The following is a 25860-nucleotide window of genomic DNA, read 5'->3' as shown; positions in this document are numbered from 1 at the left end:
GTTGTCAGAATGGAGAACTTCCAGGCCTTGTTTCGAGAAATGCTGCATTCTGCTTTTGCGTGCGCTGGCAGAGGAGGAATTCCCACTCCCAGAGAAAGAGTTGCGGGTACCAATCCAACAGTGCCTGCAAGAAGAGAGCGGTTTGAAGATGTGTTGGTGACCTCTGATATGAGATCATTCTTTCAGCCGACCCATCGACAGGTCTCATCCGGATCCAGCATCAGGGAACACCTAGACCGTCAGGTGTCCGACTACATTGGGTTAACAGCCGATGCGGACACTCTGAGAAGTGATGAACCACTGGACTACTGGGTGGGCATGCTTGACCTCTAGCCAGAGCTTGCCCAATTTGCAATGGAACTGTTGGCTTGCCCCTCGTCCAGTGTCCTGTCCAAAAGGATGTTCAGCACAGCAGGGGGGATCGTGACCAGTAAGCGCACTTGCCTAGCTCACGACAGTGTTGACTATCTCACATTTATAAAAATGAATGAGGCATGGATCTCGGAGGAATTCAACACATGTGACCAGTAGACCATGTATATGCATAACTCTATAAACAATTTATTTAATCTAGCACACAGACCTCTTTTCTACGGTTGGCTCACTTCCTTGTACAAAAAAAGCACACCGTACTATATGCCCGTACCCTCCTGTTTGAAGAGGTTGAGCGGTGTCATATTTTTGGGTCCCGCAGCAAGTTGCTGGTATCAGTGCTGGTGTCAGTGCTCTCTATCTCAGTGCTGGTGTGGTTTTAGTGCTCTCTCTCTATCTTGGTGCTGGTGTCAGTGCTCTCTATCACAGTGCTGGTGTCAGGGCTCTCTATCTCGGCGCTGGTGTCAGTGCTCTCTATCACGGTGCTGGTGTCAGTGCTCTCTATCACGGTGCTGGTGTCAGTGCTATCTATATCAGTGCTGGTGTCAGTGCTCTCTCTGTCTCGGTGCTGGTGTCAGTGCTCTCTATCTCAGTGCTGGTGTGGTTTCAGTGCTCTCTCTCTATCTTGGTGCTGGTGTCAGTGCTCTCTATCACAGTGCTGGTGTCAGGGCTCTCTATCTCGGCGCTGGTGTCAGTGCTCTCTATCACGGTGCTGGTGTCAGTGCTCTCTATCACGGTGCTGGTGTCAGTGCTATCTATATCAGTGCTGGTGTCAGTGCTCTCTCTGTCTCGGTGCTGGTGTCAGTGCTCTCTATCTCAGTGCTGGTGCCAGTGCTCTCTATCACTGTGCTGGTGTCAGTGCTCTCTATCACTGTGCTGGTGTCAGTGCTCTCTATCACAGTGCTGGTGTCAGTGCTCTGTATCTCAGTGCTGGTGTCAGTGCTCTCTCTCTCTCTCTCTTTATCTCGGTGCTGGTGTCAGTACTCTCTATCATGGTGCTGGTGTCAGTGCTCTCTATCACGGTGCTGGTGTGGTGGCAGTGCTCTATATCTCGATGCTGGTGTCAGTGCTCTCTCTCTCTATCTCGGTGCTGGTGTCCGTGGTCTCTATCACGGTGCTGGTGTCAGTGCTCACTATCTCGATGCTGGTGTCAGTGCTCTCTATCTCGGTGCTGGTGCCAGTGCTCTCTATCTCAATGCTGGTGTCAGTGCTCTCTATCACGGTGCTGGTGTGGTGTCAGTGCTCTGTATCTTGGTGCTGGTGTCAGTGCTCTCTCTCTATCACGGTGCTGGTGTCAGTGCTATCTATATCAGTGCTGGTGTCAGTGCTCTCTCTGTCCCGGTGCTGGTGTCAGTGCTCTCTATCTCAGTGCTGGTGCCAGTGCTCTCTATCTCGGTGCTGGTGTCAGTGCTCTCTATCACTGTGCTGGTGTCAGTGCTCTCTATCACAGTGCTGGTGTCAGTGCTCTGTATCTCAGTGCTGGTGTCAGTGCTCTCTCTCTCTCTCTTTATCTCGGTGCTGGTGTCAGTACTCTCTATCATGGTGCTGGTGTCAGTGCTCTCTATCACGGTGCTGGTGTGGTGGCAGTGCTCTATATCTCGATGCTGGTGTCAGTGCTCTCTCTCTCTCTATCTCGGTGCTGGTGTCCGTGGTCTCTATCACGGTGCTGGTGTCAGTGCTCACTATCTCGATGCTGGTGTCAGTGCTCTCTATCTCGGTGCTGGTGCCAGTGCTCTCTATCTCAGTGCTGGTGTCAGTGCTCTCTATCACGGTGCTGGTGTGGTGTCAGTGCTCTGTATCTTGGTGCTGGTGTCAGTGCTCTCTCTCTCTCTCTCTATCTCGTTGCTGGTGTCAGTGCTCTCTATCACGGTGCTGGTGCCAGTGCTCTCTATCACAGGTGCTGGTGTCAGTGCTCTCTATCAAGGTGCTGGTGTCAGTGCTCTCTATCATGGTGCTGGTGTGGACTCAGTGCTCTCTATCTCAGTGCTGGTGTGGTCTCAGTGCTCTCTATCATGGTGCTGGTGTCAGTGCTCTCTATCACGGTGCTGGTGTCAGTGCTCTCATGGTGCTGGTGTCAGTGCTCTCTATCACGGTGCTGGTGTCAGTGCTCTCTATCTCAGTGCTGGTGTGGTCTCAGTGCTCTCTATCACAGTGTTGGTGTCAGTGCTCTCACGGCGCTGGTGTCAGTGCTCTCTCTCTCTCTATCTAGGTGCTGGTGTCAGTGCTCTCTGTCACGTTGCTGGTGTCAGTGCTCTCTATCACGGTGTTGGTGCCAGTGCTCTCTATCACGGTGCTGGTGTCAGTGCTCTCTATCAAGGTGCTGGTGTCAGTGCTCTCTATCATGGTGCTGGTGTGATCTCAGTGCTCTCTATCTCAGTGCTGGTGTGGTCTCAGTGCTCTCTATCATGGTGCTGGTGTCAGTGCTCTCTATCACGGTGCTGGTGTCAGTGCTCTCATGGTGCTGGTGTCCGTGCTCTCTATCACGGTGCTGGTGTCAGTGCTCTCTATCTCAGTGCTTGTGTGGTCTCAGTGCTCTCTATCACAGTGTTGGTGTCAGTGCTCTCTATCTTGGTGCTGGTGTCAGTGCTCTCTATCTCGGTGCTGGTGTCAGTGCTCAGTCTCCATTGCAGTGCTGGTGTCAGTGTTCTATCTCAGTGCTTTTGTCAGTGAGGGAGATAGCAGCAGAGAAGCCAATCAGCAGGCAGTGCCAGCGCCATGGCTGAGGATCAGCACTGGACTGGCACCTCCGGACCACCGCAGTGGAGCCCTGCATAGGTGGGGGTAAGGGCCGGGCTGAGGGAGGGGCTCAAGCACAGGTTGGCACACTGGGACACTGGCAGAGGACTGCACTGCCCTGACTGTGGCACTGATCATCTCCTGCACCCCCCTCATAGCCTTCCCTGACCTTGCCTCTCCTCCATGGCCTTCATGCACTCCTGAATTGTCAAAATTTCACAGATAAAAAAAGAATGCTTGTCGTTGTCGATCCCACTTCTGGTATATCAGTATCCATGTTGTGGGACTGTGTGCACAGCTAGTAAGTATTTTGTGGCTGAAAATATGACCTGGAAGTTTTTAAGGTTCGCCTGTCATTAAAGTCAATGGGGTCCGCCGCAAACCTTGAGGTTCGCAAACTCTTGGTCACGTTCGCAAAACGTCCCATCGGAAGTTCGTCCATCACTATTCGGTAGTGCGCTATGTGCAAGTGGAGCTTACCCATCAGTTGTGCTTTCCCTGGCAGATAGGAGGTGACTTTGGTTCCTTTGTAGATTCGCCTGGAAAATAGAGACGTGGGAGATCCAGCCGGTCCCTGCCTCTGTGAAATTAGGTCGGAGGGGGGAGGGGAGGAAAGGAAGCAAGAAAAGGGGGGAAGAAGAATCAAATTAAAGAAAGAGAAAGGAGAATAAAATAGAGAGGCATGAAAAAATGCATCATACAATACAATCCCATACCCAGGCTGCACACTACAGCCCTTGGGGGATCTGTGTCTCTTCCTCTGGGTCTGGGTGCTCTGTGTAAGCATTCCATCTCTATTGGGGTGTCTGGGGGCCTCTCCAATAGGTCATTGAATAGGGCAATAGTGGTGTGGGTGAGCTGATTGGGTTCAATGGTTTCAGGCAACTCTACCCATAAGTTGTGGTGCCTGTCATGGTTTTCAAGATCTTCCAGATGTCAATGGAGCTCTTGCAGGTGTATGGAGTGTGACTCAGTGACTTGCTGTACTTGACAGAGTGGGGTGTCATGGTGGGCTGTTGTTCTCTCCACCTCCCCCTCTGTGGCACTGATATTGTGTATGTCATCTCGCAGGTCATAGATGGCTGCCAAGGGAGTATTTTTTATATCTGCTGCGATCTCGTGCATATTGTGAAGGCTGGGTGCAGATGTTTATCTGCCCGCTGCAGTGTTGCTCCTTTCCTGTGATCAAAGAGGGCTGGTGCTGGGAGCATGGGATCTCCATGCAGAGGCCTGTGTCTCAGACATGGTGCCCCTCTGACTGTGTGTGCAGAATAACTCCGGATGTTACTGCTTAGCTGGGTCCCCAGGTCTCAGGGTGAGCGGGATCTGGTAGCAGAGGCGCTCTGGTGTGTTCTCTCTGTCATTCCATGTGTGATACCACTGTTATTGAGAGTACAGGACCTCATGGTGTCAGAGCTCAGGAGTTAAGCGGCGATCTTGGACCAGGACCAGACCAGGCCCCCTGGCGTGTAATTCTTAGCAAGAGAAAAGAGGGAAGACATAGGGACTTTAAATGAAGCATTTGACAAATTTGGGTTAAGATAAAAAAAATTACATTTAAATAGTACTGGTATATATCACATGTAAAAGGTTGCATGTGCACGTGACATAACCTACATAGATGCATGTGTATACAAAACATTCAACATGATATCTAGGTAGTAACTTATAACAGTTACAAATTTCATGAGGTGATTACATATATGAACTGGGAAGCACACGGCAACAAGATATAAAGGTAAGTATAAATTAGTGTGACCTATAAAAAAGTTCATCAGAGTAAAATCTTATTGAAGCAAAATAGCTGCATCCTTGGGGCCCGACACAGTTCTGTGAATACACTTTATATACGCTATAGGGTGTCTGAAATAACAAAGTATGGTGACATCAGAAGATTGACTAGGTAGAACCAGAAAGGATACACAGATCATCCCCAAATAAAGCTGGTAGGGGATAACTGCCTAGCTACTGTCAACTGTCTCCATCCTTGGTAGATGTGGAAATGGAAGTTATTGGACGTTTTACATGTAATATATACCAGTACTACTTATATGTAATAAATTAGATTTTTTTAATCTTAACCCCAATCTGTCAACTGCTTCATTTAAAGTCCCTATGTCTTCCCTTTTTTCTCTTGTGCTTCACTCAAAGTCCCAAAAACTTCCATTTCCATATATACCAGGGATGGAAGCAGTTGACAGTAGCTAGGCAGTTATCCCCTGCCAGCTTTATTTGGGGTTAATCTGTGAGTTTGTGCACCAGATTGGTCCACACACAGTTTTTTGCAACACTATGTTGTTCAATCCTGGCTACACCGGACACATTCCAGCATTGGTGGTTATGGTGGTCAGCTCCTGGGCCATGCTCTGTTCGTGACCCGGAGCTGCAATGCACTCTGCGTGTCCTCCCTTTCCCCTCCACTTCTGCCCCATGTGGGGCGAGAGGGTGGGGGGATAGGGCATGTGCCTACACCGCATTGGCGTCATGCACTGCCCCCTCACATGACGTCACTGGTTGGCATCATTGTGAGGGCGTGTACTCTCCTTCTTTGCCAACATAGTGGGACGTGGTGGTGCCAGTCATAGGCGGGTTCTATCGCCCTGGCTGGGGCCCCGCCCCATGCACCGTCGGTTAAGCGTGAAGATGATGGTGATCGCAGGCACGGGCGGGATGTACATAAGGCATCCCCTCAGGCGCAGTCCTTACTTCCACACATGTGCAGACACCACACCTCGGCAGCACTCTTGTTTCAAGCACATCCAAGGTAATACTTTGTGATACTTTGTGACACTGCAACATCTCCCATATACTCTAGATGGAGTGCAGGAATGAGCCCTGCTGCAAAGCATTGCATCAAAAATTGTATTACATAACCCTGTTAAACAGGGGCTGAAAAATTGAGCCTTAGGCACTGGTGCTGGTGCCATGACACTGCAACGTCTTCCATATACTCTATTTGGAGTGCAGGAATGAGCCCTGCTGCAAAGCATTGCATCAAAAATTGTAATTGCACGCCCCTGTTAAACAGGGGCTGAAAAATTGGGCTGGTAGCATCACCCAGAACCAAAAATGTTCTTCCAAGATATCAGCAGAATCATTGAGGAGGAAGAGGATAGTCAGTCAACATAACAGGACAGTCACTCAGCATCAGCATAGACAGTCTTGAAGGGATGTGACATTTCCAAAAAAATTATTCGGTTACATCAGCTTCAGGTGCTTGGTAGTTGGTGGTGATCCAAGACTGATTCATCTCAACCGAGTCGGTGGACAATCGTACCCTGTGATCGGTTACAAAGCCACCAGCAGCACTGAAGGTGCGTTCCGAAAGAACGCTGGATGCAGGACAGGCCAGTAGCTCAATTGCATACTGTGTAAGCTCTGGACAGTGATCTATCCTCAAGACCCAGTAAGCCAGAGATTTTTTGGTGGGAAAGGTGTCCAAGTCTGACCTTGCCCCTAGGTATTCCTGCACCATGTTAAGCAGACACTGGCAATGGTTGCTGGAACCGATCATACCTTGGGGCTGCAGACTAAAAAATTGTCTGAACGCATCGGTCAGATGGCCACCTTCTCCACCGCTCCTTCTGTGACTGACCGAAGCCTCATAAAAACGTTGTCCAGGACCAGGAGTTTGTAACCTACAAGTCTCTGGGAACGCGTTGCACAGACCTTTCTGCAAGGCCTCCCAGAGATGTCTCATCCTCTGCTCCCTCTGCGATGGCAAGATAAGGTCCGCAACCTTACCTTTGTACCATGGATCAAGGAGAGTGGCCAGCCAGTAATGGTCTCTCTCCTCGATCCAAAGAATATGGGGATACTTCCAGAGGTTTTTCAGGATCAGAGAGGCCTTGCAGCGTAGGTTAGCTGAGGCATTCAGTCTGGAATCCTCTGGGTCACTAAGGAAAACATGATCCGTAGCCACCTCCTCCCAGCCACGTACAAGTCCACGGGTTTCTTGGGACTGTATCCCTAAAATACTGCTGCTGCTGCTGCTGCTGTTGATGCTGAGTGCCAGGCTCCACCTCCATGCTGACACAAGCCTCCTCCTCCTCCTCGTCCTCTTCCTGTGTGATGGGTGGGACAGCAGGAACACTGTCTTGATAAAGGGGGCCTTGAGAGGCAAGGAAGTCCCCCTCTTCCTGCCTCTGTTCTGCCTCCAGTGCCCTGTCCATTATTCCACGAAGAGTGTGCTCCAACAGGTGGACAAGAGGTACAGTGTCACTGATGCATGCACTCTCACTGCTCACCATCCTCATGGCCTCCTCAAATGGTGACAGGACAGTGCATGTATCCCTGATCATGCTCCACTGCCATGGTGAAAAAAAAACGAGCTCCCCTGACCCTGTCCTGGTGCTGTAGTCGCACAGGTACTCATTGATGGCCCTCTGCTGCCTGTGCAGCTGCTGCAGCGTGGCCAACGTTGAGTTCCACCTGGTGGGCATGTCACATATAAGGCGGTTCTTGGGCAGGTTCAACTCCTTTTGGAGCTCAGCCAGCTGAGCACTGGCATTAAATGATTGGTGGAAATGCTCATAGACTTTCCTGGCCTGCCTCAGGACATTCTGTTAACCAGGGTACCTGCCCAAGAACCGCTGCACCACCAGGTTAAGGACGTGAGCCACACAGGGCACATGGGTCAGTTGTCCCTGTCAGAGGGCGGAGAGGAGGTTGGTGCCATTGTCGCAAACTACCATTTCTGGCATAAGCTGGCATGGTGTCAACCACCTCTCGGCCTGCCCCTGCAGAGCTGACAAAATATCTGCCCCAGTGTGGCTCCTGTCCCCCAAACAAACTAGCGCAAGCATGGCATGGCATCTTTTTGCCTGTGTACTTGTGTAGCCCATTGAACGCCTACGGAGCGCCACTGGTTCCAAGGACAGAGCACTGGAAGAGGCCATGGAGGAAGAAGAAGAGGAGGGGGTGGAGGAGAGAGGTGTGTCACAACCAGTAGTAGCATTTTGGAGGCATGGTGGCGGAACAACCTCCAACACTACTGCACCTTGTCCTGCATCCTTCCCAGCTGCCAGAAGAGTGACCCAATGGGCCATGAAAGATAGGTAACGTCCCAGTCCATGCATGCTGGACCATGAGTCAGCGGTAATATGCACCTTTCCGCTGACTGCCCTGTCCAGTGAGGCATGGACATTTCCTTCCACATGCCGGTAGAGAGCCAGAATTGCCTTCCGTGAGAAAAAGTGGCGTTTGGGGACCTGCCACTGAAGAACCACACATTGCACAAACTCACGGAAGGGGGCCGAGTCTACCAACTGAAATGGCAGCAGTTGAAGTGCTAGCAATTTAGCCAAGCTAGCATTGAACCACTTGGCATGTGGATGGCTGGGAGTGAACTTCTTTCGACGGTCCAGCAGCTGGGGAAGGGAAATTTGCCTGCTACAAACGGACGTGGGTGTACTGCTAGCAGAGTTCCCGGAAGCATTTGGCTGTGACACACCTAATTCTACACCTTCATTCCTCGCAGTGCAGGTTTCAGAGAGGACTGAAGGTCTAGTGGGGTTGGAGATCCCAGCTGATGAGGAGCAAGGAGTGGTCTGCTTTGTTCTTTGGTGTGGGTCTTTAAGGTATGCTTACCAACGAGCTGCATGGCAGGTCAACATATGTCTGGTCAAGCATGTGGTGCCCAAGCGGCTCATATTTTGGCCACGTGAGATACGCTTGAAACATATGTTGCAAATAGCAGTGGTGCGATCTGATGCACTCATCTCAAAAAAGGCCCACACCAAAGAACTTTTGGAATAACGTGCAGAGGCATCGTCCTGCACAGGCGGAGCTCTGTGGTGTGATTCAGTCGGTGTGCTGCCTCGTTGGAGATGTGCCTTCTCCTCCTCTTCCTCCTCCACCCTCCTATTAGGCACCCACATGGAGTCAGTGACCTCATCATCCCCTCTCTATTCATCACTGGAGCAAACCTGGCAGTATGCTGCAGCTGGTGGAACATGACTGCCAGATTGCTGTCCTTCTTGAGCATTCCCTCTCTCTGCACTCACACTACTTCCTTCCTCTAGCTGGGTATCATCATCAGAGCCTTCAAAACGCTCGGCATCCTCCTGGAGAATGTACCCTACATTGTGCTCAAACAGTTCGGGGGACTCCTCAGGAGGACATGGTGGGTCTAGGGAAGGAGTGGCTGGTGACATTGAGATGAGGGAAGAGGCCACGTCGGCAGCTGCTTTGCTAGTACCCTGAACCTGGGTGAGAGAGGATGAGGAGGATGGAGAGGGCTTGGTCATCCACTCTACCAAGTCTTCGGCATGATGGGGCTCAACACACCAGCTGCCAAAAAAAAGGACAAGCGTTTCCCATGGCCACGTGCTGATGACGTTGCACCGCGTCCACGACCGGCACTGTTGTCTCTAGACACAGAGCCTGCTTGCCCTCTTTTATTGGCTCGTGACTGTCTGCCTCTCCTTGTTGGCCTTCCAGACATAGTAATGGTCTGCAGGGAGATGGGGAAACCAGCAATTGGGTAGTGTATATTATTCTGGAGGCACACAACACCCACTTTAACTCCTGCAGATACCTCTATTAGAGAACACCAGCAATAAAGGGTAGATACAGGTGTATACTGTGCTGGAGGCACACTACACCCACTAACTCCTGCAGATGCCTCTATTAGAGAACACCAGAAATAAAGGGTAGATACAGGTGTATACTGTGCTAGAGGCACACAACACCCACTTTAACTCCTGCAGATACCCCTAGTAGAGAACACCAGCAATAAATGGTAGATACAGGTGTATACTGTGCTGGAGGCACACAACACCCACTAACTCCTGCAGATGCCTGTATTAGAGAACAGCAGCAATAAAGGGTAGATACTGGTGTATACTGTGCTGGAGGCACACAACACCCATTAACTCCTGCAGATGCTTTTATTATAGAACACAAGCAATAAAGGGTAAATGCAAGTGTATATTGTGCTGAAGGCACACGACACCCACTTTAACTCATGCAGATACCGCTATTAGAGAACACCAGCAATAAAGGGTAGATACAGTTGTATACTGTGCTGGAGACACACAACACTCACTAACGTCTGCAGATGCCTGTATTAGAGAGCACCAGCAATAAAGGGTAGATACAGGTTTATACTGTGCTGTGCTGGAGGCACACAGCACCCACTAACTCATACAGATTCCTGTATTAAAGAACACCAGCAATAAAGGGTAGATACAGGTGTATACTGTGCTGGAGGCACACAACACCCACTAACTTCTGCTGATGCCTTTATTATAGAACACCAGCAATAAAGGGTAGATACAGGTGTATACTGTGCTGGAGGCACACACCACCCACTAACTCCTGCAGATGCTTGTATTAGAGACACCAGCAATAAAGGGTAGATACAGGTAAATACTGTGCTATGCTGGAGGCACACAACACCCACTAACTCATGCAGATGCATTTATTATAGAACACAAGCAATAAAGGGTAGATACAAGTGTATACTGTGCTGTGCTGGAGGCAAACAACACCAACTAACTTCTGCAGATGCCTGAATTAGAGAACACTAGCAATAAAGGGTAGATACAGGTGTATACTGTGCTGTGCTGGAGGCACACAACAACCACTAACTCCTGCAGATGACTGTATTAGAGAAAACCAGCAATAAAGGGTAGATACAGGTTTATACTGTGCTGTGCTGGAGGCACACAGCACCCACTAACTCATGCAGATGCCTCTATTATAGAATACCAGCAATAAAGGGTAGATACAGGTGTGTACTGTGCTGAAGGCACACACCAGCCACTTTAACTCCTGCAGATGCCTGTATTAACCACTTGCCGACCGCCGCACGACGATATACGTCGGCAGAATGGCACGGGCAGGCATATGGGCGTATATATAAGTCCCTGCCTGCCCGCGGGTGGGGGGCCCGATCGGGCCCCCCCCCCGGTGCCTGCGGCGGTCGGCATTCCTTCGAGAGCGATCCGGGATGAGGGGGCGGCCATTCATTCATGGCCACCCCCTCGCGATCGCTCTCGACGAATGGAAATCCTCCGTGACATCACTTCCTCTCCTGTAATGTAAACACAGGAGAGGAAGTGATGTATTCTCTCCTCCGTGTCGGTATTTTTCGTTCCGGCACCGAGGAGAGAGGTTCGGTGAGTTGCACCAACACACCACACATACAGTAGAACATGCCAGGCACACTCACACCCCCCCTTTACCCCCCGATCACCCCCCCAATTACCCCTGCCCCCCCAGTCACAGTGACACCAATTGCTTTTTTTTTTTTTTTTTGCATTGGTGTCATTTGTGACTGTAATAACTGTTAGGGCAGTTAGGGTTAGCCCCCTTTAGTTCTAATGTACCCCCCTAACCCCCCCCAATAAAGGTTTAACCCCGTGATCACCCCCCGTCGCCAGTGTCACTAAGGCTGGGTTCACATTGCAGCGGTTTGAGAACGGATGTGATTCGCACCGCACTGCAGTGCAAATCACATCCGATCTCTGTGCGATTCGAGTTCAGCCATACAGATAGTATGGCTGAATTCATGTCGCACCCGCCGCACCCGCCGCAAACTCGCACGGGACCCTTTTTTTGGTCCGCAGCAGAATCGGATCGCATGGGTGTTCACACCATGCGATCCGAGTTTGCAGATCGCACTGCGATATGCGAACTGATCTGGGGGTGTCATTATTTCACTGACACTCCCAGCAGTTCGCATAGGGCAGTGTGAACTGCCGCCGGGAGGCATGCGATGCGGGAACCCGCCGCGGATTCGTGGCGTTCCCGCATCGCTCCAGTGTGAACCCAGCCTAATAAGCGATCATTTTTCTGATCGCTGTATTAGTGTCACAGGTGACGCTAGTTAGGCAGGTAGGTATTTAGGTTCGCCGCAACTTTTTATAGCGCCAGGGACCCCCATATACTACCGCATAAAGCCCCCTGATTGCCCCCTAGTTAACCCTTTCACCAGTGATCACCATATAACTGTTACAGGTGACGCTGGTTGGTTAGTTATTTTTTTATAGTTTCAGGGCACCCGCCATTTATTACCTAATAAAGGTTTAACCCCCTGATCACCCGGCGGGTGTCATTTGTGACTGTAATAACTGTTAGGGCAGTTAGGGTTAGCCTCCTTTAGTTCTAAGGTACCCCTCTAACCCCCCCAATAAAGGTTTAACCCCGTGATCACCCCCCGTCGCCAGTGTCACTAAGGCTGGGTTCACATTGCAGCGGTTTATGAGAACGGATGTGATTCGCACCGCACTGCAGTGCAAATCACATCCGATCTCTGTGCGATTCGAGTTCAGCCATATAGATAGTATGGCTGAATTCGTGTCGCACCCGCCGCACCCGCCGCAAATTCGCACGGGACCCTTTTTTTGGTCCGCAGCAGAATCGGATCGCATGGGTGTTCACACCATGCGATCCGAGTTTGCAGATCGCACTGCGATATGCGAAATGATCTGGGGGTGTCATTAACATTTCACTGACACTCCCAGCAGTTCGCATAGGGCAGTGTAAACTGCCGCCAGGAGGCATGTGATGCGGGAACCCGCCGCGCATTCGTGGCGTTCCCACATCGCTCCAGTGTGAACCCAGCCTAATAAGCGATCGTTTTTCTGATCACTGTATTAGTGTCACAGGTGACGCTAGTTAGGCAGGTAGGTATTTAGGTTCGCCGCAGCTTTTTATAGCGCCAGGGACCCCCATATACTACCGCATAAAGCCCCCTGATTGCCCCCTAGTTAACCCTTTCACCAGTGATCACCATATAACTGTTACAGGTGACGCTGGTTGGTTAGTTATTTTTTTTATAGTTTCAGGGCACCCGCCATTTATTACCTAGTCTCACTAGTGTACCCCTAAATTTAGGGGTGTCTACTTTCCAAAATGGGGTAATTTGGGGGGGGTTTGTGCCATCTTGGCATTTTATGGCCTTCAAAACTGTAACGCCCTTAGAAAGCCTGAAGGCGGTGCTTGGTTTTCGGGGCCCCGTACGCGGCTAGGCTCCCAAAAACTACTCAGGAGAAGCAGCAGAATTTATTTTGGGGTGTCATTTCACATATGCCCATGGCATGCGTGAGCAATATATCATTTAGTGACAACTTTGTGAAAAAAAAATAAATAAAAAAGTTTGTAATTTTCCCGCAACTTGTAGCAAAATATAAAATATTCCATGGACTCAACATGCCTCTCAGCAAATAGCTTGGGGTGTCTACTTTCTAAAATGGGGTCATTTGTGGGGGTTTTGTGCCATCTTGGCATTTTATGGCCTTCAAAACTGTAATAGGTAGTGAGGAGTGAAGTCAAATATTTACGCCCTTAGAAAACCTGAAGGCGGTTCTTGGTTTTCGGGGGCCCCGTACGTGGCTAGGCTCCCAAAAAGTTCCACATATGTGGTATCCCCGTACTCAGGAGAAGCAGCAGAATTTATTTTGGGGTGTCATTTCACATATGCCCATAGCATGTGTGAGCAATATATCATTTAGTGACAACTTTGATAAAAAAAAAAAAAAAAAATTAAAGTTTGTAATTTTCCCGCAACTTGTGGCAAAATATAAAATATTCCATGGACTCAAAATGCCTCTCAGCAAATAGCTTGGGGTGTCTACTTTCTAAAATGGGGTCATTTGTGGGGGTTTTGTGCCATCTTGGCATTTTATGGCCTTCAAAACTGTAATAGGTAGTGAGGAGTGAAGTCAAATATTTACGCCCTTAGAAAACCTGAAGGCGGTTCTTGGTTTTCGGGGCCCCGTACGTGGCTAGGCTCCCAAAAAGTCCCACATATGTGGTATCCCCGTACTCAGGAGAAGCAGCAGAATTTATTTTGGGGTGTCATTTCACATATGCCCATAGCATGTGTGAGCAATATATCATTTAGTGACAACTTTGTGAAAAAAAAATAAAAAAAAATTAAAGTTTGTAATTTTCCCGCAACTTGTGGCAAAATATAAAATATTCCATGGACTCAAAATGCCTCTCAGCAAATAGCTTGGGGTGTCTACTTTCTAAAATGGGGTCATTTGTGGGGGTTTTGTGCCATCTTGGCATTTTATGGCCTTCAAAACTGTAATAGGTAGTGAGGAGTGAAGTCAAATATTTACGCCCTTAGAAAACCTGAAGGCGGTTCTTGGCTTTCGGGGCCCCGTACGCGGCTAGGCTCCCAAAAAATCCCACACGTGTGGTATCACCGTACTCAGGAGAAGCAGCAGAATTTATTTTGGGGTGTCATTTCACATATGCCCATAGCATGTGTGAGCAATATATCATTTAGTGACAACTTTGTGTAAAAAAAAAAAATATATATATTTTTTTGTCATTATTCAATTGCTTGAGGCAAAAAAATAAAATATTCGATGGGCTCAACATGCCACTTATCAATTTCCTTAGGGGGTCTACTTTCCAAAATGGGGTCATTTGGGGGGGTTTTGTACTGCCCTGCCATTTTAGCACCTCAAGAACTGAGATAGGCAGTCGTAAACTAAAAGCTGCGTAAATTCCAGAAAACGTACCTTAGTTTGTAGATGTGACAACTTTTGCGCAAACCAATAAATATACAGTTATTGACTTTTTTTTTACCAAAGACATGTGGCTGAATACATTTTGGCCTAAATGTATGACTAAAATTGAATTTATTGGATTTTTCTAATAACAAAAAGTAGAAAATATCATTTTTTTTCAAAATTTGCGGTCTTTTTCCATTTATATCGCAAAAAATAAAAATCGCAGAGGCAATCAAATACCATCAAAAGAAAGCTCTATTTGTGGGAAGAAAAGGACGCAAATTTTGTTTGGGTACAACATTGCATGACCGCGCAATTACCAGTTAAAGCAGCGCAGTGCCAAATTGTAAAAAGACCTCTGGTCATTTACCAGCAAAATGGTCCGGTCTGAAAGTGGTTAAAGAACACCAGCAATAAAGGGTAGATACAGGTGTATACTGTGCTTTGCTGGAGGTACAAAACACCCACTAACTCCTGCAGATGCCTGTATTAGAGAACACCAGCAATAAATGGTAGATACAGGTGTATACTGTGCTGGAGGCACACAACACCCACTAACTCCTGCAGATGCCTATATTAGAGAACAGCAGCAATAAAGGGTAGATACAGGTATATACTGTGCTGTGCTGGAGGCACACAGCACCCACTAACTCACACAGATGCCTGTATTAAAGAACACCAGCAATAAAGGGTAGATACAGGTGTATACTGTGCTGGAGGCACACAACACCCACTAACTTCTGCTGATGCCTTTATTATAGAACACCAGCAATAAAGGGTAGATTCAGGTGTATACTGTGCTGGAGGCACACACCACCCACTAACTCCTGCAGATGCTTTTATTAGAGACACCAGCAATAAAGGGTAGATACAGGTAAATACTGTGCTATGCTGGAGGCACACAACACCCACTAACTCATGCAGATGCATTTATTATAGAACACAAGCAATAAAGGGTAGATACAAGTGTATATTGTGCTGAAGGCACACGACACCCACTTTAACTCATGCAGATACCGCTATTAGAGAACACCAGCAATAAAGGGTAGATACAGTTGTATACTGTGCTGGAGACACACAACACTCACTAACTTCTGCAGATGCCTGTATTAGAGAGCACCAGCAATAAAGGGTAGATACAGGTTTATACTGTGCTGTGCTGGAGGCACACAGCACCCACTAACTCATACAGATGCCTGTATTAAAGAACACCAGCAATAAAGGGTAGATACAGGTGTATACTGTGCTGGAGGCACACAACACCCACTAACTTCTGCTGATGCCTTTATTATAGAACACCAGCAATAAAGGGTAGATACAGGTGTATACTGTGCTGGAGGCACACACCACCCACTAACTCCTGCAGATGCTTGTATTAGAGACACCAGCAATAAAGGGTAGATACAGGTAAGTACTGTGCTATGCTGGAGGCACACAACACCCACTAACTCATGCAGATGCATTTATTATAGAACACAAGCAATAAAGGGTAGATACAAGTGTATACTGTGCTGTGCTGGAGGCAAACAACACCAACTAACTTCTGCAGATGCCTGAATTAGAGAACACTAGCAATAAAGGGTAGATACAGGTGTATACTGTGCTGTGCTGGAGGCACACAACACCAACTAACTCCTGCAGATGACTGTATTAGAGAACACCAGCAATAAAGGGTAGATACAGGTATATACTGTGCTGTGCTGGAAGCACACAGCACCCACTAACTCATGCAGATGCCTCTATCATAGAATACCAGCAATAAAGGGTAGATACAGGTGTGTACTGTGCTGAAGGCACACACCAGCCACTTTAACTCCTGCAGATGCCTGTATTAAAGAACACCAGCAATAAAGGGTAGATACAGGTGTATACTGTGCTTTGCTGGAGGAACAAAACACCCACTAACTCCTGCAGATGCCTGTATTAGAGAACACCAGCAATAAATAGTAGATACAGGTGTATACTGTGCTGGAGGCACACAACACCCACTAACTCCTGCAGATGCCTATATTAGAGAACAGCAGCAATAAAGGGTAGATACAGGTATATACTGTGCTGTGCTGGAGGCACACAACACCCACTAACTCCTGCAGATGCATTTATTATAGAACACAAGCAATAAAGGGTAGATACAAGTTTATATTGTGCTGAAGGCACACAACACCCACTTTAACTCCTGCAGATGCCTGTATTAGAAAACACCAGCAATAAAGGGTAGATAAGGGTGTATACTGTGCTGGAGGCACACAACACTCACTAATTCCTGCAGATGCCTGTATTAGAGAGCACCAGCAATAAAGGGTAGATACAGGTATATACTGTGCTGTGCTGGAGGCACACAACACCCACTAACTCCTGCAGATGCCTATATTAGAGAACACCAGCAACAAAGGGTAGATACAGGTGTATACTGTTCTGTGCTGGAGGCATACAACACCCACTAACTCCTGCAGATGCATTTATTATAGAACACAAGCAATAAAGGGTAGATACAAGTGTATACTATGCTGTGCTGGAGGCACACAACACCCATTAACTTCTGCAGATGCCTATATTAGAGAACACCAGCAATAAAGGGTAGATACAGGTATATACTGTGCTGTGCTGGAGGCAAACAACACTCACTAACTCCTGCAGATGCATTTAATATAGAAGACAAGCAATAAAGGGTAGATACAAGAATAAATTGTGCTAAAGGCACACAACACCCATTTTAACTCCTGCAGATGCCTCTATTAGAGAACACCAGCAATAAAGGGTAGATACTGGTATATACTGTGCTGGAAGCACACAACACCCACTAACTCCTGCTGTTGCCTTTATTATAGAACACCAGCAATAAAGGGTTGAAAAAGGTGTATACTGTGCTGGAGGCACAAACCACCCACTAACTCCTGCATATGCCTGTATTAGAGAACACCAGCAATAAAGGGTAGATACAGGTATATACTGTGCTGTGCTGGAGGCAGGCAACATCCACTAACTACAAAGATATATAGTATACCGTATCCGTACCCTTGTTGCCCCGTATATACTATATTGACAGCGCTGTCAATATAGTATATACGGGGCAACAAGGGTACGGATAAGGTATACTATATATCTTTGTGATTTGTTCTTTTGTATGATAGCAGCTTGTTAGGGTGCGTTTTGACTTACTTCGTAGGGCGCTGGGATCAGTGGTTGTCACTCTCAATACTTTATGTTTTGTGTGTTCATTCCAGTGATACTAGTACTTGTAACATCCACTAACTCCTGCAGATGCCTCTATTAGAGAACACCAGCAATAAATGGTGGGTACAGGTGTATACTGGGCTGTGCTGGAGGCACACAACTCCCACTAACTCCTGCAGATGCCTGTATTCGAGAACACAAGCAACAAAGGGTAATACAGGTGTATACTGTGCTGGAGGCACACAACACTCACTAACTCCTGCAGATGCCTGTATTAGAGAGAACCAGCAATAAAGGGTAGATATAGGTATATACTGTGCTGTGTTGGAGGCATACAACACCCATTAACTCCTGCAGATGCATTTATTATAGAACACAAGCAATAAAGGGTAGATACAAGGGGGCGTGGCCGGCAGCCGAGGAGAATGGCCGCGTTGTAAGGGAGCTCCGTCCACCGCAAGTTTCCGGAGCTAATAACAACGTACCTGGGCGGTAGATCTCGGCGGTTTTTCCCTCAACAAGGTCGGGCAGCAGTGGAGGTTATGTCCCGCCGCAGGAAAGAAGCGAAACGGCTGCACAAAATGACGGACTTCTACCGCCAACCTCGCAGCATGCAGGCCCAAGATGGCGCTGGTAAGGGACACGTCAGGGATCCTGGCGGGCACACAGAGAGACATTCCCCTAATATCGACCGCACGTCTCCCCGGTCAGGTTCCTCCCCAGAGAACAAACTTCTGTCTCCCACAGCATCCTCCACCTCTAGTCCTGTGAAGGCTAAGCAGCCATATCTACAAGGGGGAGAGGAGGCAGACCTTAGCAATACATCTCTGAATGATACCAGAGAGCTTCAGGACTCCATCTTAGATTTCCCCACTAACAACCAGCCAGTGATTGATTCCACTCTAAAGGACATGCTGGTGTCCCTCTGCAGTACGTTGCATGCTGATATTATGTCACTTGCCAATAACTTCAAGGAAGAAGTCAAAGCAGTAAGGGACAGAGTTTCTCATATAGAACATAAAATGTCCGAGTTTGCAGGCACCATTAATGAAGTCATTGACGCGCACAATGAAAAAGACGATGAGGTATCTTTCATGAAAGAAAAATTAGCAGACCTTGAAGACCGATCGAGGAGAAATAATATAAAGATCAGAGGGATTCCAGAATCGGTCAAAAATCCTGACTTACAAGTTTACTTCCAGAAAATCATGCAGGATGCTTTGCCGGACGCCTCGGAAACCGATCTTGCTATTGACCGGATCCACAGATTGCCTAAACCTAGGCATATCCCTGAACATCTGCCGAGAGACACTATTGTGCGGATTCATTTTTTCCAAACCAAAGAGAAGTTCCTTCTCCAGATGAGGAATTCGGAAACCATACCTGAGTCAGCCCATAATTTGTCCTTTTTTCCCGATTTTTCGGCATTTACGATGCAGAGGAGAAGGAGCATGGCGACTATTACGAAGCCTCTAAGGAATCATCACATCCCATACAAATGGGCCTATCCAGCCAAACTTCTGGTTTCTAAAGAAGGGAGAACAATCACCATCAAGACAGTGGACGAAGGAATTCGCCTTCTGCGCGACTGGAACATTCTTGCTGGAGAAGGAAATGCGCACTCTTCCGATTCATCTCCCCCTCAAGGTTCCCATACCTGGCCGAGACCCATTTCAGATTGACTGCCCAGGTAATCATTATTTTGGATTCTCTTAGAGCTCCGGGACATGGTGGAACATGCTTTGCTCTCTTGAAGCCCTCCATAGTTTAAGGGTCAAATCCCTACAGATTCTATTGAATCGCCTGTTTTTACGAGTTTTTTTTTCTTTTTCTGTGTTTTGTTTTTTGTTTCCTGTTTTTGGTTCTCTTTTGCTGCGCACTCCCACGTGCACAATATTGATCCCCTCTGAGAAGAGCATCGATAGGAGACGGACAAGATACTCACACAGGTCTATTGGTCACAACTAGTGGAGTCCAGTTCGCTCGGTCGACTGTTTTTTTTTCTTTTCTTTTTCCTCTTTTCTTGTTGACTTTTTATTTTGTTTCTGTTTGACACCTCATTGGTAGTTCCCTGCCCACGATTGCTACGGTGCAAGTTGACTGGTCTCGTTTTTTCTAGTCTCAAAGCAGATCAATTGGTCAGCACTCTATTCTAGTGTCTGGTAAAATGGGTTTTACAATTACCTCATTTAATGTTAGAGGGCTGAATAGCCCACAAAAACGTGGTCTTCTTTTTAGAGAAGCGAAAAAATTGCAGAGTGACATCTTATGTCTACAAGAAACTCATCTTTGTGCTTCTAAACACCCTCAACTTCGGAATAGCCATTTCCCTACTGTTTATTATTCAAACGCACAGAAGAAGCATAGAGGAGTGGCTATTCTGTTTGGGAAATCGATTTCATTTAACTGCACTCATGTTGAAAATGATCAGGCGGGTAGATTTATTATTCTGGTAGGGGAAATCAATAACACTGTGTACACCTTTGTAAATCTTTACTTGCCTAATACTAAGCAACTTTCCTTTTTGCAGAAGTTGTGGAAGAGGGTAGTTGCGGTGCGCAAGGGTTACCTGGTAGTGTGTGGCGATTTTAATGCCATACCTAATCAAGCCTTAGACGTTTCACCGAGTCCTAGTGCATGCAGGGACAGGGTCACCCTTGCGCGCTTCATGTCCTCTGAAAATTTGTTTGACGTGTGGAGATGTCAGCACTCCACAGAACGTGATTATTCATATTATTCGAAAGTGCACAACTCCTACTCGAGAATAGATGTCTTTCTAACTGATAAATTCCTGCTTCAAAAAATTAGTTCCTCAGTTATTCACAACATATCATGGTCAGACCATGCACCAATTTCCATTGTGGTGGAGGGGTGGCGCACGGAAACCAGGGCCAACCGATGGAAAAACGACACTTTTCTTTTTTCAAATCCGAAATTTAGTAAAGAAATTGCCTCTGAATTGAAAGGTTTTTTTGAGATTAATGCCCGCTCTGTGTCGGACCCCTTCATCCTTTGGAACTCCCATAAAGCTTTTGTACGAGGCATTCTCATTAAAATGAGTAGCTTGGCCAGAAAACAGTCTACATTGAAGATTCAAACGCTTCTCTCCCAAATAGATCAGTTAGAGTCAGCGAATAAAAAGGTACCCGATCCTGCCACGAGCTCTGAGCTTGACAATTTACGTCACGAACTGCGTTTAATACTGATTTCACAACAAGATTGAGCATTTAAAAAGTGGAAAGCTCGCCTTTACTACCAGGGGAATCGTGCGGGAAAACTTCTAGCCAGACAAATAAAGGAAAGATCTGTCCAACAGAGGATTCCCTTTATTTATCACCCAATTACGGGCTCTAAATTGTCCAACCCTAGAGATATTGCTAATGCCTTCCGGGATTACTACAGTACCCTTTACAATTTAAAAGATGACTCAAATATTCCACAACCGTCCGCTGATGTGATACGCTCGTTTTTGGATAAGATCTCCCTTCCCAAGATCTCCCAAGACCAATTGGACACCCTAAATGTTCCTATTTCTTTAAGTGAACTGTCTAAAACAATATTAGCTATGCCGTTGAATAAATCACCGGGTCCAGACGGTTTCTCGGTGGAATATTACCGAGCATTCTACCCAATTATAGGTCAATACCTTCTTGAAACCTTTAACAAAGCCACAGCAGACTCTTCCTTTCCAGTTGAAATGCTAGCTGCTACCATAGTTACACTTCCAAAGCCAGGCAAACCTCCAGATAGACCGCAGAACTTCAGGCCCATCTCGTTACTGAATGTGGACCTGAAGGTCTTTGCAAAAATTTTGGCTAACAGATTGTCAAAAGTTATGTCCTCCTTGGTCGGCAACGATCAAGTGGGATTTATACCGGGGCGTCAGGCACCTGATGCAACTAGGAGGATTATAAATCTGATTCATGCGGCAGAAGTTTGTGGGGAGCCTTCTCTGCTTCTCACATTAGACGCAGAGAAGGCTTTTGATAGGGTCCATTGGGGATACCTGGAGCAGGTGCTTACCAAATTCGGTCTCTTGGGGACCATTAATTCAGCTATTTCAGCTCTCTATTCCAATCCCTCAGCTATGGTGTTTACTGACGGTATGTTCTCTGATTCATTCCACATCACCAATGGCACTCGCCAGGGGTGCCCGATGTCACCCCTGATTTTCGCCCTCCTAATGGAACCTCTGGCAGAAACGATTCGTACCCACCCTTGCATCTCCGGCATTTCGACGCCTAAACATTCACACTCCATTACACTATTTGCAGATGATGTTATTTTAACCTTAAGGGACCCTGTCTCCTCCTTGCAAGCAGTGCACGACACCCTTGGAGAATTCAATAAAATTTCATACTACAAGGTGAACTCATCCAAATCCAACATTTTAGCAATTAAAGTTAGTGACAGCATTAGGTCGCTATTAGCCTCCCGATTTCCCTACCCTTGGTCTGACAAACCCATCCAATATTTAGGAATCTTTCTGGCATCCCCAAGCGCTAATATTTTCAAAATCAATTTCTTACCCCTTCTATCCTCGCTACAACAGGAACTTAACAGAATGGCAAAGTTTTATTTGTCTTGGATGGGCAGACTGGCAGCATACAAAATGTTAATTCTCCCAAAGTTGTTATACCATTTTAGGGCCCTACCTATTCATATCCCTATGTCATTTTTTAAATCTGCCCAAGCACAGTTAAATAGGTTTGTGTGGGGAGATAAAAAACCCAGATGTTCACACTCATATTTACTTAGAAAGAAGGACATAGGGGGCATGGGTCTTCCTATTCTTAAAGACTACTATGTTGCGAGTTTGTTGGACCAAATGAAATATTGGATAAATCCTCCAGTGGAGAAGCAGTGGGCTTTGATTGAGGGCTCATGGCTTTTGCCTGGGACGCCACTTTCCACCTTATTAGCCGCGACTTATGTCAATCAGACCTCTAAAACAGACTTTCCTATCATACAGCTGGTACTAAATACTTGGAGATATTTCTTAAATAGTGTCGAAGTGTCACGTCACTCTATTAACATTGATATTCCACTTAACTCTATCAATACTTGTATTCAAGACCTGGACTTGGATATTTGGGTGGAGAAGGGTATTTTAACGGTCTCAAACATAGTGGAGAACGGGAGACTTATTTCATTTGCATCGATAGTGGATAAATTTGGTGTTCCCAGTTCGGAATACTTCACTTATCTAAGAATTCGGTCCTTTTTATCTCAATCTAGGGGTACTTGTGTGGCAATCCCTAAACAAGCATGGGCGTTCTGGTGGGACAACTCGAAAATCAAAGGGGGAATTTCGCTCTTCTACAGCCTTCTACAAAGCAAAAATGTATTCAAGAAACTTTCCCCCCTGCACAAATGGGAGACTGAATTAAGTAATCGGTTTTCAGACATGCAATGGGAAAAGGCCATCAGAAACAACAGTAGATTTATCAGATCAGTAACACAATGGGAAGTTTCCCAAAAAATTTTACTTAGATGGTACTACACGCCCTTTATAACAGCAAAGTTCACTCAAGGTAGTTCCAATACATGCTGGAGAGGTTGTGGAAGAGTTGGAACACTTCTTCACATGTTATGGGAATGCCCTCACCTCAGGAGCTTCTGGCGAGGAGTATTTGCCCTGCTTGCTAGAGTTACTGGCATTCTTAGAACAGGTTCACCTGCAATGGCTATCTTGAATTTGGACGTAGATCAGTACCCGCCCCACTTTAGAATGTTAGTGGTTCAGTTACTGTCCACAGCCAGGCTTATGGTAGTTAAACATTGGAAATCCTCCTGCTCCCCTAATATAGGGGAGTTGGTCAGAAGAGTTGATGAGACTTTCAAATACGAGCAAATTATGGCCAACTTGGAAGGTAGATACTCACGTTTCGGTGCACAGTGGGCCCCTTGGACTGAATTCAGGAAAATATTCTAAACTGTTTTTCATACCTTAGGTTCTTATTCTGTTACGGTATAATTGACATCACCGTCAAATGTTTGTGTTCGTTTACTATATTATTTTCTATGTAAATGTATTCTATAGGTAAAATGTGAGGCTTGCAAACCCTCTGGATCTCAGTGGGTTGAGCTATGTAATCGTACTAAGTAGTTGGAGACTATAAGATGTAAAGGATTTCCTTATGTCTGTTGGTTGTTTGTAAGTTTCTTCTTTGTACCATGCAAGCCTTTCAATAAAAATTATTATTAAAAAAAAAAAAAAAAAAAAAAAAAAAGGGTAGATACAAGTGTATACTATGCTGTACTGGAGGCACACAACACCCATTAACTTCTGCAGATGCCTATATTAGAGAACACCAGCAATAAAGGGTAGATACAGGTATATACTATGCTATGCTGGAGGCAAACAACACTCACTAACTCCTGCAGATGCATTTAATATAGAAGACAAACAATAAAGGGTAGATACAAGAGTAAATTGTGCTAAAGGCACACAACACCCATTTTAACTCCTGCAGATGCCTCTATTAGAGAACACCAGCAATAAAGGGTAGATACTGGTGTATACTGTGCTGGAAGCACACAACGTCCACTAACTCCTGCTGATGCCTTTATTATAGAACACCAGCAATAAAGGGTTGATAAAGGTGTATACTGTGCTGGAGGCACAAACCACCCACTAACTCCTGCAGATGCTTGTATTAGAGAACACCAGCAATAAAGGGTAGAAACAGGTATATACTGTGCTGTGCTGGAGATAGGCAACATCCACTAACTCCTGCAGATGCCTCTATTAGAGAACACCAGCAATAAATGGTGGGTACAGGTGTATACTGTGCTGTGCTGGAGGCACACAACACCCACTAACTCCTGCAGATGCATTTATTATAGAACACAAGCAATAAAGGGTAGATACAAGTGTATATTGTGCTGAAGGCACACAATACCCACTTTAACTCCTGCAGACACCTCTATTAGAGAACACAAGCAATAAAGGGTAGATACAGATGTATACTGTGCTTTGCTGGAGGCACACAACACCCACTAACTCCTGCAGATGCCTGTATTAGAGAACACCAGCAATAAAGGGGAGATACAGGTGTATACTCTGATGGAGGCACACAACACCCACTAACTCCTGCAGATGGCTGTATTAGAGAACACCAGCAATAAGGGGTAGATAAAGGTATATAATGTGCTGGAGGCACACAACACTCACTAACTCCTGCAGATGCATTTATTATAGAACACAAGCAATAAAGGGTAGATACAAGTGTATATTGTGCTGAAGGAACACGACACCCACTTTAACATTTGCAGATGCCTGTATTAGAGAACACCAGCAATAAAGGGTAGATACAGGTGTATACTGTGCTGGAGGCACATGCCACCCACTTTAACTCCTGCAGATGCCTATATTAGAGAACACCAGCAATAAAGGGTAGATACAGGTGTATACTGTGCTGGAGGCACACAACACCCACTAACTCCTGCAGATGCATTTATTATAGAACATAAGCAATAAAGGGTACATACAAGTGTATATTGTGCTGAAGGCACACGACACCCCCTTTAACTCCTGCAGATACCTCTATTAGAGAACACCATCAATAAAGGGTAGATACAGGTTTATACTGTGCTGGAGGCACACAATAATCACTAACTCCTGCAGATGCCTGTATTAGAGAACTCCAACAATAAAGGGTAGATACTGGTATATACTGTGCTGTGCTGGAGACACACAACACCCACTAACTCCTGTTGCTGCATTTAATATAGAACACAAGCAATGAAGGGTAGATACAAGCGTATATAGTGCTGAAGGAACAAATCACCCACTTTAACTTCTGCAGATGCCTATATTAGAGAACACCAGCAACAAAGGGTAGATACAGGTGTATACTGTGCTGGAGGCACACGCCACCCACTAACTCCTTCAGATGCCTGTATTAGAGAACACCAGCAATAAATGGGTAGGCACAGGTATAAACTATGCTGTGCTGGAGGCAAACAAAACACCAACTAACTCCTGCAGATGCATTTATTATAGAACACAAGCAATAAAGGGTAGATACAGGTGTACACTGTGCTGGAGGCACACACCGCCCACTAACTCCTGCCGATGCCTGTATTAGAGAACACCAGC

The sequence above is a fragment of the Lithobates pipiens genome, unplaced genomic scaffold (assembly GCF_037356315.1).
Source record: "Lithobates pipiens isolate NorthernLeopardFrog02 unplaced genomic scaffold, aLitPip1_a1.2 Scaffold_22, whole genome shotgun sequence".
Lineage (NCBI taxonomy): Eukaryota > Metazoa > Chordata > Amphibia > Anura > Ranidae > Lithobates > Lithobates pipiens.
The sequence above is the reverse complement of the archived record's forward strand: the minus strand, read 5'-3'. Positions refer to the sequence as shown.